Raw genomic sequence first — 13,286 nt, 5'->3', positions numbered from 1 at the left:
AAATATTAAAATGGTTCAAAACGAAAGTCAATTTACAGAGCAATTTCACACGCACACTGGGGTGGCTGTAGCTCAGGTGGCAGAGCAGGTCATCAGAAGGTCGGTGGTTCGATCCCCGGCTGCGTTTGCCAAATATCGTTGGGCAAGATACTAACCCCATACTGGTGGTGGTCAGAGGGCCCCGTGGCGCCAGTGTCCGGCAGTCTCGCCTCTGTCAGTGCGCCCCAGGGCAGCTGTGGCTACAATGTAGCTTGCTATCACCAATGGGTGAATGACCGAATGTAGTGTAAAGCGCTTTGGGATCCTTAGGGACTAAGTAAAGCGCTATACAAATACAGGCCATTTATTTATTTTATTTACTCACGGCAGAAATATTTTGTCTTTTAGTTGACCTGTTTGCAACTGAATATCCGACAAGATGAAAACAGATCAGAAATGCGTTTAATAAGAACAACAGCAAAAAAAAAGAAAAGAAAAAGAAAAGAAAAAGAAGAAAAAAAAAAGAAATTAAACGTTTTAGCTTAAATAAACTTTATTTTGCTTGATTTTCTTGGAGAAGCCATATTTTGCAGGCAGTGGTGTTCCGTGAGAAGGCTAAAGTGTGTTTTCTTCTCATTCAGTTGTTGCACAAACACAGTAAGAAAAACGGTTTAAAAACTTCTGACCCGCCTCTGACCCTTTATGGAGCTTATTACATAATCACATTTCTGTCTCATAGACTCCTCCCACCACACAGAGGCAGAGGCTTTAAAAACACAGATTTTCCAGCCTTCTTCCTCACTTGTAGCGCTTTGTCGGAAAGAAGTCGCAATGTTTTTCACGCTGTTTTCAGCAACCACCTGGACTTTGCTGGTCCTGCTTTTCACGCTGATATTACTGTGAGTATTCCTCGACTACTGTTTTGCAAGACAATCGAGCCCTTATGTTATGTGGCGGTCCAGCCACCCGTCGTGGAATTTTGTTTCTCTTGTATGCCTTTCTAATGTCCAACTGACGATTTCTGATTTTCTCTGTTTTGTGACACAGGTACGGATTATGGCCATATCGGTTCTTCAGAAAGTTGGGGATACCTGGACCGAGGCCCCTGCCTTATATTGGAACGATGCTGGGCATAAGAAAGGTACGCACAGAAACCAAACTCACCTTAGAGACTAGGATACGAGGAGCTGACTGATTTGATCTTTAAGAAGTGAGAAGGACATATGTAATGTCCTTATCAATCGTCACTATCACTGACCTGCCTGACTTCTCTGTATTTTGAATGCACATGTCCTACTCAGTGGCATATTGACACTAAAACACATTTTCCTGTAACTTCTTGCAGGGAATTCTTGGTTTTGACCTAGAGTGCCATGCCAAGTATGGTGACGTCTGGGGGTGAGTATTTACTTCATCAACCAGGAAGTCCACTCATGTTAAAATATGTTTGTGAGCCATGCAATATTCCCCCCCCCCCCCCCCCCCCCAACAAAAAAAAGAGAATAAATAAAATAAAAAACAAAATAAAATAAAATAAAATAAAATAAAATAAAATACAACAATCCTGAATTCATTGTCAATAATGCTGCGGTCTAAAGCAAAAAAAAAAAAAAAGGTGTCTAAAACAAAAAATGCCTTAAACAATTAGCCATGAATTGTGTTATTATAAACGGCTGTTTTCTTTTTTGCAGGTTGTACGATGGACGAACGCCGTTGTTAATGGTGGCCGACCCTGAGATTGTTAAAACTGTGATGGTGAAGGAGTGCTACTCTGTGTTCACCAACCGCAGGGTAAGAAGCTCCTCTTTCTATCATATACCAAAGTGAAAATTCAGCAACTCATATGCAGTGATGGGAATAACACCGTTACAAGTAATCATTTTTTTCAGTAACGAGTAATCTAACTAATTACTATTTCTATCGTTACAACGCCGTTACCTTTACTAACAAGAAAATGCGGTGCGGCCGCGTTACTATTTTTCAACAAATAGACGGTTGAAGCTGTCTTCAGCTTACCGCACCTTATATCAGTTGCGCGGAAGTAGCTGTCTATGTAAGTAATCCGGGCGATACAGCTTTAAGCAGCTGTGCGCGCTCCCGCGGACGGCAATCACTTTCTGCCCGACGATCACTTTTTGGCACAACACCTGGAGCTAAGGGGGCAAAACAATGGCATGAGTGCTGCTGTTTGACTGAGGAAGAATAAAGTAGTCATGGTAAGCCAATCACACGACCACTTTAAGATGACAAAGCAACAAGGTGATATATACCAGTTTTTAAATTGTGTTTATAAACCATCAGATTCATGATAAACAATATATACTCCGCGTTTTTTTCCTCAATAATTACGTCAGGTTTCCTGTCTAAGGACAGCGCTAGCAAGCACTCTCTGCTTATGAGCAAAAAACCCTGCCCTTTCGTGTTGGTGGAAAAATGCACCATGTCGACCAATCAAAAAATGATATGGCAACATGACATTTGGTTGTTTAGGAAGAGAGGGAAGTTTTAGGAGTGACGGCGAGAGAAAGAGAGAGATAAAGACAGCAGAAAGAGAGAGAGAGCGAGTTTTGAGATGTGAGAGATTTGTGACGTTTAGCATGTTTGGAGTGTGTAGTTAATGTGTTGTCTTGTGAAGTTAGTGTGTAGTGTTGTGGATAGTTTTGTGTTGTGTGTCAGAACAATGAGGTGACTGCTGTCTCCAGGTAGAGAGCAGGAGTGATACACCTGCTGCTGTCAGACCTGCAGGTATCAGGCTTGTGATGTTGTTTGCGAAACTTGTGCATATAATTTTAAAATTGTCAATTTATATTTGCATTTAAAGTTATGAAATATGATTCATTAGACATGTTTGTGGTTGTTACAGTAAAAAATATAACTTTTTCTACTCGGATTTTATGTTTTTTTTTTTCTGATTTTAGATCAATTGTGTTAATACAGTATGTCAAAATGAAAACATGACTGTAAATTCAGACACGAGAGGTTGTGCTGAAAAGAATGATACAAAACAAGGCAAAGTATATAGTTTTTAAAGGTGAAATATAGAGCCTCAAAGCAAAAGTAGTTAAAAATGGCCAATTATACCCTGGACCCCAGAGGGTTGAACATTTTTTTTAAAGTAATGCAATAGTTACTTTTCAAGTAGTTAATTACTTTTAGAATCTTGTAACTCAGTTACTAACTCAGTTACTTTTTTGAAGAAGTAACTAGTAACTATAATTAATTACTTTTTCAAAGTAACTTGCCCAACACTGATCATATGTAGTACAATGCTGACATCTAATCTCAGATTTTTGTCAAGCTGCATCATTTATTAGATTTCATGAAACCTCTGGACGTCCTGCCACTCCCCATAGAACGTAAAATATTAGCAAAACATGGATACAAATACTTTCTCACTTTTTTACCTTAACAAAATTGCTAGCCGTGATTTCAAAAGCAACTTGGGAAATGCTGTAGTTTATAGTGTCAGGCCGATGTGTTTAGGAAAACAACAGCAGCACTACAGGGAAAGACTGTTACCACGTGAAATGTAAATGAAGTAATATTAAAATCCAACAGGCTGAACTTGCAGCAGTTCTCTGTGCTTTACACAAAGAGTTACACTTTTATTACTCAAGGGTTACATCAGCCAACACAGCAGCTGAAGAACATGAAGCAAACCAGGAAACACACTTCACTGTTTCACATAAAAACTAGAGAACAAAAACAGATGTTATCTATCTTACTGTGTATAGCAGAATTAAAGCTAATTGTATGAAGGTTTTATGTATTTAAACTAGTGCTGTCAATAGATTAAAAATTAACTAATTAATCTCACAACTTTCTGTAATTAATCACGATTAATCGCAATTACTTGGTCAATAGCCTGGTTGCAATTACTTTTTAAAAACTTTTTAAAAACTTTTAGTTAAGCTTGTAACTGACATTTATGCAATATAATGAAGTAAATGCAGAATAAACAAAGAATGTGTGCTTAAATTCAAGGAGAATTTGAATAGTTTCCTTCAATCTCTGAACACAGGTTCTCTCCTGTGAAATAGAAAAAAACAAAATGTTTAATCTGATTCATCACAGGGTTACTGTGGATTAATTTTGATTCATCACGATTAAATATCATTCATTTTTATTCTATATTAATCGCATTTCATTTTGCATGAGTAAACAGACTCGCGAAAAATGGGAAAATATACGCACTTAACATGTTTATTGAACATCTTGAACATTCATGTTAACAAAAAACTCAGTAAACATTTATCCACTCTCTCTCTGTCACTCTTCAAGTCCTTGAAACGAGGAACCAAAGCTATGTAAAGCGCATCTTCTAAACGATAGTAACAGGTCTGCAGTTTGTTGCAATCCACTTGGCAATTGTGTCAGTCAGTATTTCAGAGGTAGACTTACTGAGCCCCCGATGCTCCGTGAGTGGTTTCTTGCAAGCTGGGTGACACGTAAGCCAAAGTGCTTGCAGCACCCCTGGCTAACGTATGCTTCGTGTCAATGTGATATTTTAAGCTGGAAGTGCTTCGATGAAAAGAAAATTCATTCTTGCACAGCGTGCATAATACTTTATGTCGGTCGACTGTTCCGTCTTGTTATTCTTTTACTACTCAAATTTCCCATCGAGAGGGCCAATGTGTGTTTATCATCTTCCATATTGAGTTGATTGGTTCAGCTGCCCGTCATTAACAGATCAACTGCCCATTTGTGCATGTGTGAAGGTAACACTACTTGGACAAACTGCCTGAAATGGGTTAACAGAAACATTTCAGGGATTTTGAGTCATTCTGCACTCCAGATGCGTTAATTGCGTTAAAAACTTTAATCGCATTGACCGTGATGGCGGATTAATTTGTGTTAACGTGTTAATTTTGACAGCCCTAATTTAAACCAATTGAAATCATCACATTATTGTTTCTGGGACTGCTTCCTGTACAGCTGATTTTAAAAAGAGTTAGTGAATATACAAATTATCAGCATTGTACTAGTGAGTGGTGTACTTTGAAACAGTTTTCTGACGTGTGCTTATTTAATCAATCATCATTAAGCAGTGGTAGTAGTTAAGATGTTTTTAACAAATATCACATATTTCCCCTGTCACGGTCTGGCAGGCAGACCGTGGGGAATGTTGGAGATAGGACCCAAACGCTGGACTTAGTGGAATGAGCAGTGCATTTATTTACAGTGAGGTAAATGTACACCACACAATAAATCTCCAGAGTGCTCCCTTGACTCCCGTGACATGTCTTCTCCTAAGTGCTGGTATCCCGTGCTCTCTGCCCCTGTGCCTACGCACACCCCGTGCGTCCTGCAGTCCTGTGTTCCGCTCTCCTCCTGAGGAAAAACAACAGATGCAGCCGTTATGGCACCAACTCCAGCAGGCATACACTAAACAGCACTTTAAACACTGACATGGAGTCTAACTCAACGATCCTGCGCCGGAGAGAGCTCCATCGCTCTGTTAAGTAGCTCCCCCGACGAGCCTGATCAGAAGCAGGTGTGTGAGAACCTAGGCGTGACCGGCAGCTGGCAGGGCCACGCCCATCAGGCCTGCAGGTGGCTGTCTGTCATCCTCCAGCCACACCCGCACACATATACACCCACCAGCATGGAACACAAGAGCACAGTGCAGAAAACATACATCCAATACAATAATAATAATAATAATAATGATACTAAAGGTCCACACTGCTCACGGACCCCAAGTCCCCGAAAACGGGTCCGTGACATCCCCACATCTATATTATCAAACAAACCTGGAGAAAGAGGATGGTTTAATGATTACGTTTTACTCAAACCTCTTTACACTGTAGTACTTATTTATGGTGATGTTGGTATTTGTTGTTTGTTTACTTTGTACTGTTGCATGTACCCATGTGTGTCGATCTATCCAAAGGAAGTTCTATATGAATAATCAACATAGAGCCAACACAGAGAAGATACCAATTACATTACATTATACGTGCAAACTGATGTTGGAGATGTAAGCAAACATTGAGAGTTATTATTTCCTTTTCACAGGATACTGGTGTTTTCACTGGACCTATGGATGACGCTGTTGTAGTAGTCAAAGATGAAAGGTGGAAACGAATTCGCAACAGCGTGTCTCCATGCTTCACCAGTGGAAGACTGAAACAGGTTGATATCATATCTAAAGTTCATTAACCACTTATATCCCAAAAAGTTTGTTTCAGTGGGTGAAAGGTGATGAAACATTTCCCCTGCTGAAAACGCTACGTCCAGAAGAACAGAATCAACTTTTCTGGATGTCAATACCTGGATGATTGAGTATGCATCAAGACATAACCACTTGATGTAGTTGTGATTAAACTATATACAAAATGAAGTACAAAAACAAAAGCCAGCAATTCCCATTAAATGTTGTTATTTTTTTCACAGCCACTGTACAGACATTGTTAAAGTTTGTAAAATAGACAAAAAGTGTTTACAAAAAAATGTACCAACATCATCAGTGTGTTTTGATCTGTTTTCTTTCTATATGGATATGGATATGTATTTGGTATGTATCTATATTTCTATGGATATATTATTCCAGTGTTTTTTCCTTCCAATTTTTCTATGCACTGTCCACTGCTGTAACAAAACAAATTTCCCACGCGTGGGACTAATAAAGGTTATCTTATCTTATCTTATATATCTGACAGACATGTAACATATACAGAATATTAATAACAGAATTTGCTTATTTTATCTCCATTATATAAAAAAAAGGTTTTTCCCCTCGTTGCTCGCTATGCAGAACGACTTGTTGCAAAACTTGAGGAAACAAATTTGGATGAACCCATCACTGTCAAACAGTATGTTGTTAATCTGTAATATGCAAACATATTAAATTGTTCATCCTAAAATAAATAATACACTGACCACTTGTCTTTTCCAATTCTCATAGGTTTGTGGCTCCTTACAGTTTAGACACTGTGACCAGTGCTTCTTTCAGTGTGGAGATAGACTCCATAAACAATCCAAATGATCCAGTTAATGTTCAAGTCTAAAAGCTCCTTAAATTCAAAATGTGGCTTTTCTTATTCATAAGTATGTCCTTCTTTTGACTTTTAAAAAACTCATTTAATTGATTTGTTTTCAGAAAGGAAACTCAATGATATCTGCAGGATGTCAAATTTTGCTTTTTTGGTCTGGTCTCATTTCAGTGGCAGTTCCCTTTGGTGGACGTCTGGCAAAGCTCATGAACATGGAAATCATACCCAAGGACAGTGTTGACTTTTTCTACAACCTCCTCAAGAAATTTAAAAACCAGCATCATGAAGACAAATCTGTAAGCGACAAGGACATGAAACTAGTCACAGAGGCCATCTGCTCATCAGAAATGTTTATAGACATGAGAGACAAGAGAAGGTTGTTTTCCATATACATCTAGCTTTGAAACCACAGGACTCGCTCCCTGTAAGCTACGGGAAAATAATTTAAGGCAATACCTGGAATCATTTGCCATCCTTTATAGACAGTCTATGCACACTGCAAATATTATTGGTAATTTTCTTCTGCTGTTGACTCTCAATCATCTACATGTGAGCACATTTGAATATTGTCTTTTCTGATGTAGGCTCGAGCAGACTTCCTGCAGGTGTTGATTCAGAGTGAGATCCCAGAAAAGACATTTAAGAACGATGAAGAACAGCCAAGTAAAGGTATGTGTTTACCACAGAAGTAATCCAGAATAACCCAGTCACCTATGTCACATTTACTTTAGACAACTCAGGATCAGGGGTTTAACACACACGATCAGGGGTTTAACACACACATTTTTCTCATGACATCAATCTGCTCATATGTCTCAAAAGACCAGTCAGTCAGTATCATATATTATAAGCCAGGAGTTGGATGATAATCAGCTGAAGGGCTCTACACATCACCATGACATCCCTGTAAATATTTATAGAGCCATCCTAGCTATTATTATTTTTGATAATCTGGTTATAAAAAATTACATTAACCAAGTTGGATCTCAGGTCAACATGTAGCCCTTCAGCCAGAATGTAAACTACAGAAGACAAGAATCGAGGTTAAGGGAATGCATTGGGACCAATGCATTTCCTTAACTAAATGTACAGTTTCACTGAGCAACTTTTCAGCTGTCCTGTAGCACACACACCTCCTACCTCAGGTCCCAGCACATCCTTTATCGGAGAGCCATGACTGGATGATGGAGCTCAGGTGTGTGCAGCCTCTGACACCACACCCTGAACCTGCTGCTACACCCTTCCCCTGCAGCTGAGCCACAAACCACACTCCATCACAGAAAGTTTTAGTATTAATCTTAAAAGCATAGAAAAATAATACAAGAACAGGGAAGTCTGTTCTTGTATCTTTTTATTTAAAATGATGCAGTTTAATGTCTCATTGCACTCTGAAATGAAACGAATGAATATTACAAATAAGCAATTGGAATAGAAAAAAAAAACAGAAATCATGAAATTTATGAACCAAAATGTATTCTAAACTTTTGAATCATCAAAGCAGCCAGCCACCTTTGACAGATATAACAGCTGAACACACCTGTGGCAATTATTCTACAATAAAACAAAAAAATATCAAATATTCTTTTAGAAAGTTCTTCTCATATCTGATGCAGATGTTCCCATAAATGAGTGGCACTTGTATGTTGCTTTGGTTTCACTCTTCTGCCCAGTCCAACCTAAACCAAAGGTTTGAGTCTGGAGACTGTGTTGGCCACTCCCTGATTTCAAGGTTACCATCTTGTTCTTTTTTTCCTGAGGTAGTCTGGCAAAGCTTGGAATTATGTTTTGGGTCATTATCTTGCTGTAGGATGAACCCCTGACCAACTAGGTTCATACCAGAGGGTGTTGCATGCTGCTGCAGAATGTTGTGGTAGTTGTTTTGGTTCAGGGTGCCTCTCCCTCTGTACAAGTCACTGAACCTGGATCCAGCAAAACAGCCCCAGACCATCACACTTCCTCCTCCATGTTTGACAGTTGATGCCACACACTGTGGAACCATCCTTTCGCCTTCTTGATGGCGTACAAATCTCCTGCATTAAGAACCGAAGATTTCAATTTTTGATTCATGAGCCCATACCTTCTTCCAGTCTTCAATAGTCCAATGGCAGTGTTTTATGGCTTATTCTAACATCTTACCAATGGCTTTCTTGTTTCAACTCGTCCTGTCATGCCAGCAGCTCGAAGTCTTCTCTGTACATTTGAAACTGAGACTTGCTTACTGCTGTTAGGGTCAACCCACATGGACCCAGGTAGCAGATCGCACAGACACTTTAAGCTACAGCGTAAATGATTTATTTACAGTGAAAGAGTAACAATAACAGAGTTCTGGGATTGCAGGGATAACTGGTGGAGGACTCAAACAGTCTATGGGAAGGTAAGGGAGCAGAGATTAGAGAATAGACACGGTGAGAGGAAGACGAGGACTATGTGAGATGAGAGAGCTTACTTGCCACAAGTTTGACAGGCTGGGCCAGGGGGTGTGAGGAGCTGGTGGATGAGGCGAGTAGAGTGCGGGCTAGTGACGGCGCAGGCTGACGAGGGTGACCAGTATTCAGAAAGAGAACAACACGTTACCACTTGTGGATGAGGCAATACTCCGACACCAGACAGCAGCTGCGCTGCTCCTCAAATAGCCCCAGCTGATGATGCCTGATGCCCTACAGGTGTGCCAGGGAATCCAGAGGATCACAGTCCTGCCGCCTGCTCCGAAAAAGGGAAATGACAGGACAGCAACAAGACACACCATCCCAACTCCTAATAACTACGACCACTATTAAGCTGCGCTTAAAGCTGTTGTCCTGTAAGCTGCCTATCATGCAAGCCGTTAACTCACAGAAACTTGTCCTCGGATTCAGTTGTTTCTTTGGGTCTGACGTTGTTTGCAATTTCTCTGTAAGAAAGACCTACATTTGTAAGTGTTATGATAGTCTGTCTCTCTTCCATCTTAATTGCCTTTTTCTTGCCATTTTTGTAGTAACACACTACTTTCTGCAGTACAACACTGTTCAAATGATGCTCATGAGGGTATGGTACCACAGTGTGTTCCAAGACTCCAGAAAATTCAGAACACCTGTAGGAATTAGTAGCACCAGCTTTAACCCTAACTCTAACTGCCCGCAGGGGCGAGAAAGTTATAAGTACTAGCTACTGATTACTCTTCAATAAGATCATGAAATGTTTGGTTTTTTTCATAGGTTTGACTGAACATGAGATTCTTTCCCAGGCCTTGGTCTTCATCTTTGGAGCCTACGAGACCACCAGTACCACTCTAACTAACATCCTTTATAATCTGGCCACCAACCCTGATGCGTTGCAGACCTTACACAAAGAAATTGATGCTAACTTGAAGAAAGATGTACGGTAATTCATCACATAATTTGTTGCCATCCTTGATTCAGTGGTGGACACCATTTGCATATTTTGTTTTTATGTTTGCCTTCTTCTTTATATTTTGCCTAGGCACCCATTTCATATGAAGAGCTGACCAGTCTACAGTACCTGGACCAAGTTATACTTGAATCCATGCGTTTGATTCCCACTGCCCCTCGAATTGACAGGGTGTGCAAAAAAACTGTGCAAGTGAATGGACTCACCATCCCTGAAGGAACCACAATTGGGATTCCTGTGTGGGTGTTACACAAAGACCCACGCTACTGGGACTCACCTGAGCTTTTTAGACCAGAGAGGTAAATGTGCATGTAGGTGTGTCATCACAAGGTTATGAAGAACCCTGTCGCCCTCCACAAGAGAGAGTAGTTAGTGAAACCTGGGACATTATGCTTTGCTGTTGTCTTTGGTAGATCAATGAACTGCCATATGTAGGTCCCTTTACTGATGTTCTATGTGGTTTAAATGAATAGCAGCCAGATATGCATCCCTAAACCTCTGCAGTGTTGTCTGCAGCTGTCTGCTTTGAGTCATTGTTGTTCTGGAAGCTGGCTGGTTCCCCGAGACTGAGAGTGCTGCACTGTGGGACTGGTTTTCTTCAGTGCTTTTTATCCAGTGTAGCTTCCACCTAAGTACCGCTGTGGTCATGCTGTAAGATCTGACTGGCCAATGGGTCCCTAATCCCTGACCAAGACTATGCTTAGATGGCTCTGCAAGGAAGAGCTCCTCAAAGCTTTAGAAGTAATGGAATACTTTTGCCCTGACCTATGCCTCCCTACTCTTTATGTTGTAGGTCTACATAGGGCTGCCTAAAAATCATGGCTCAATACAATGAGAATTATTTGATTTTACATATCTACATTTTTAAAGGTTTATGTGATCTGTATCTGCAGGTTCAGTAAAGACAACATGGAGGAGGTGAACCCATACGCGTTCATGCCATTTGGACTCGGCCCTCGTAACTGCGTTGGGATGCGCTACGCCATCCTTGTCATGAAAATGGTTATTGTCTCTCTCTTGCAGAAGTACACTTTGGAAACATGCAAACAGACAATGGTAAGAGCGACACTCCTCCACATTCAGATTGTCATAGTACTCTGCTGTCCTGTCCCTGATGTTACATCCATTTCTTTTCTCTTTTTTAGATTCCACTTCGCTTTGACTGGAAGTTTCAGCCAGTTCAGCCTGTAAAACTCAAGTTTGTTCCCAGAAATCAGTAATCTAAGAGGGAACATCTCCAAATCCCATCAAACATGTTATTTTATGATTTTGTTTTAATGTGAGGGAACTGCTGCCAGGATGACATTGACCATGTAATTTCTTTTTTCAGCTGCTGTGTTGATAAATCAAATGTATTTAAATCATTTTTTATTGTGTTGAATGTTTAATCGGAGTTTTCTTAAATGTACACAAATAATAATGACGGTGATCATTTGAAGAAATAAAGTGGCATAAAAACAAAATGAAGTTAGAGTTATCTTTTGTAATTTAATTTTTATACCTTAAAGTTGGCGACGTGAATACAGCACAATAATTGAGTTGGCTGATGTAGTTGTCTGAAAACCACCTGAAGCTATGAAGTATACAGATGAGCTCAAGAACTGTATAAAGCATTCTTGGATGTGTTTGGGTGCGTGAGTTTGCATTATAAAGTTTGCTTTGTAAGACCCATTGGTAACACACTTTTTATAAAAGATGTATTACACAATCAGTCATCGGTGCCAATAGTATCTAGGGGAAGAGCCAGCAGGTGACCTGATTATCACAACCTTTTAAGGAAATATTGCAGTAGGTTGTAACTAAATAAACAGTGACCTAGAAAGCATTTGTCCTTAAATGGAGCCACTGACACCAGGTTGATTTACCCGCCCCAATGAGAATTTATCAGCAGTAAAGGTGAGACAGTGAGCATAAACACATGGCATACGTGGCATAAAGCCTGCAGATGCTACATGACGGGTTGAAGTGTAACTGACAGTAATATAAGAAGATGATCTGCAGTGGTTGCTCCTGTGTTTATATCGGTGTGCAGGACAGTGAAATAGCAAAACAGCAGGAAGTTTCTGTCGTTTTCTGCCTTTTTAATTGGTGTAGCACAAAACAGCCTTAACCAAAGTGTCTCTGCAGCTCAGGGAACCCTGCTGGTTTTCATTCTAGCCATCCAGTCTGAAAACTTCCAGCCATCACCTTCAGGTGTGAGGAAACCTTTCATGACATCATTCTTTGAATGTTGTCACCAGAAGCATTTTTAAGTCTGTCTTAATGTGTCCACCTAAAGTAATTGAGCAGGATTTATGAAGTGGTGGGAAAATGTTCTAGAAAACATCAATTTCACAGTTGTAGACAAAAAGGAAACCATAAAGTTCACCAATACTGCTCCACACAACTGAATTTATCCTCAAAACTCTAAGTAAGCGGAATGCTACTTGGAAGACTGGAGGAAACATTTTCTCTGTCAGACCCAGCTCAAACCTTTTATCAGTCATCACAGAAAACTAAAGAAACATTACTCATAAAGTTTACTGATGCTATTAAAAAAATGCCCTCAGTGTGGAGTGTCTAACATAGCCTAATATTTATACAGGTACAGGTGGTTTCTAGTTAATTCTTTAGTCTCCAAATAGAGACACACCAAAGAGTCACAAGATAAATTTGAATGCTGTCTTTGAGATCATTTGATTGTATTCTTAAATGCAAGAAAATCCTAACAATAATACTAAACCTTCCACCTATCAAACTTTCTTCTACTTGGCTGTCCCTCAAAGCCAAGAGTTGAACAGCAGATGGGTGGAGATGCTGTTTCTGAAATAACAATATTAGGCGTTGCAGGGACTCACATATATTGACTTGATTATTTGAAACCTAAATATATGCATCCATCAGTAAAACAAAAAGAATAGACTAACAGGAAGAACAGTGCTGCTT

The 13,286-nt window shown here is 39.8% G+C and overlaps 1 pseudogene; it reads left to right on the top strand.

The window, feature by feature from the left end:
• The first annotated feature begins 734 nt into the window (after positions 1 to 734).
• LOC134639680 (cytochrome P450 3A40-like) lies at positions 735 to 11,775 on the top strand (annotated as a pseudogene).
• The last annotated feature ends 1,511 nt before the right edge of the window (positions 11,776 to 13,286 follow it).

Source organism: Pelmatolapia mariae, linkage group LG13 (assembly GCF_036321145.2).
Source record: "Pelmatolapia mariae isolate MD_Pm_ZW linkage group LG13, Pm_UMD_F_2, whole genome shotgun sequence".
Classification (NCBI taxonomy): Eukaryota; Metazoa; Chordata; class Actinopteri; order Cichliformes; family Cichlidae; genus Pelmatolapia; species Pelmatolapia mariae.
Note: the sequence above shows the minus strand (reverse complement) of the source record. Positions and strands in the feature narration are given on the sequence as shown.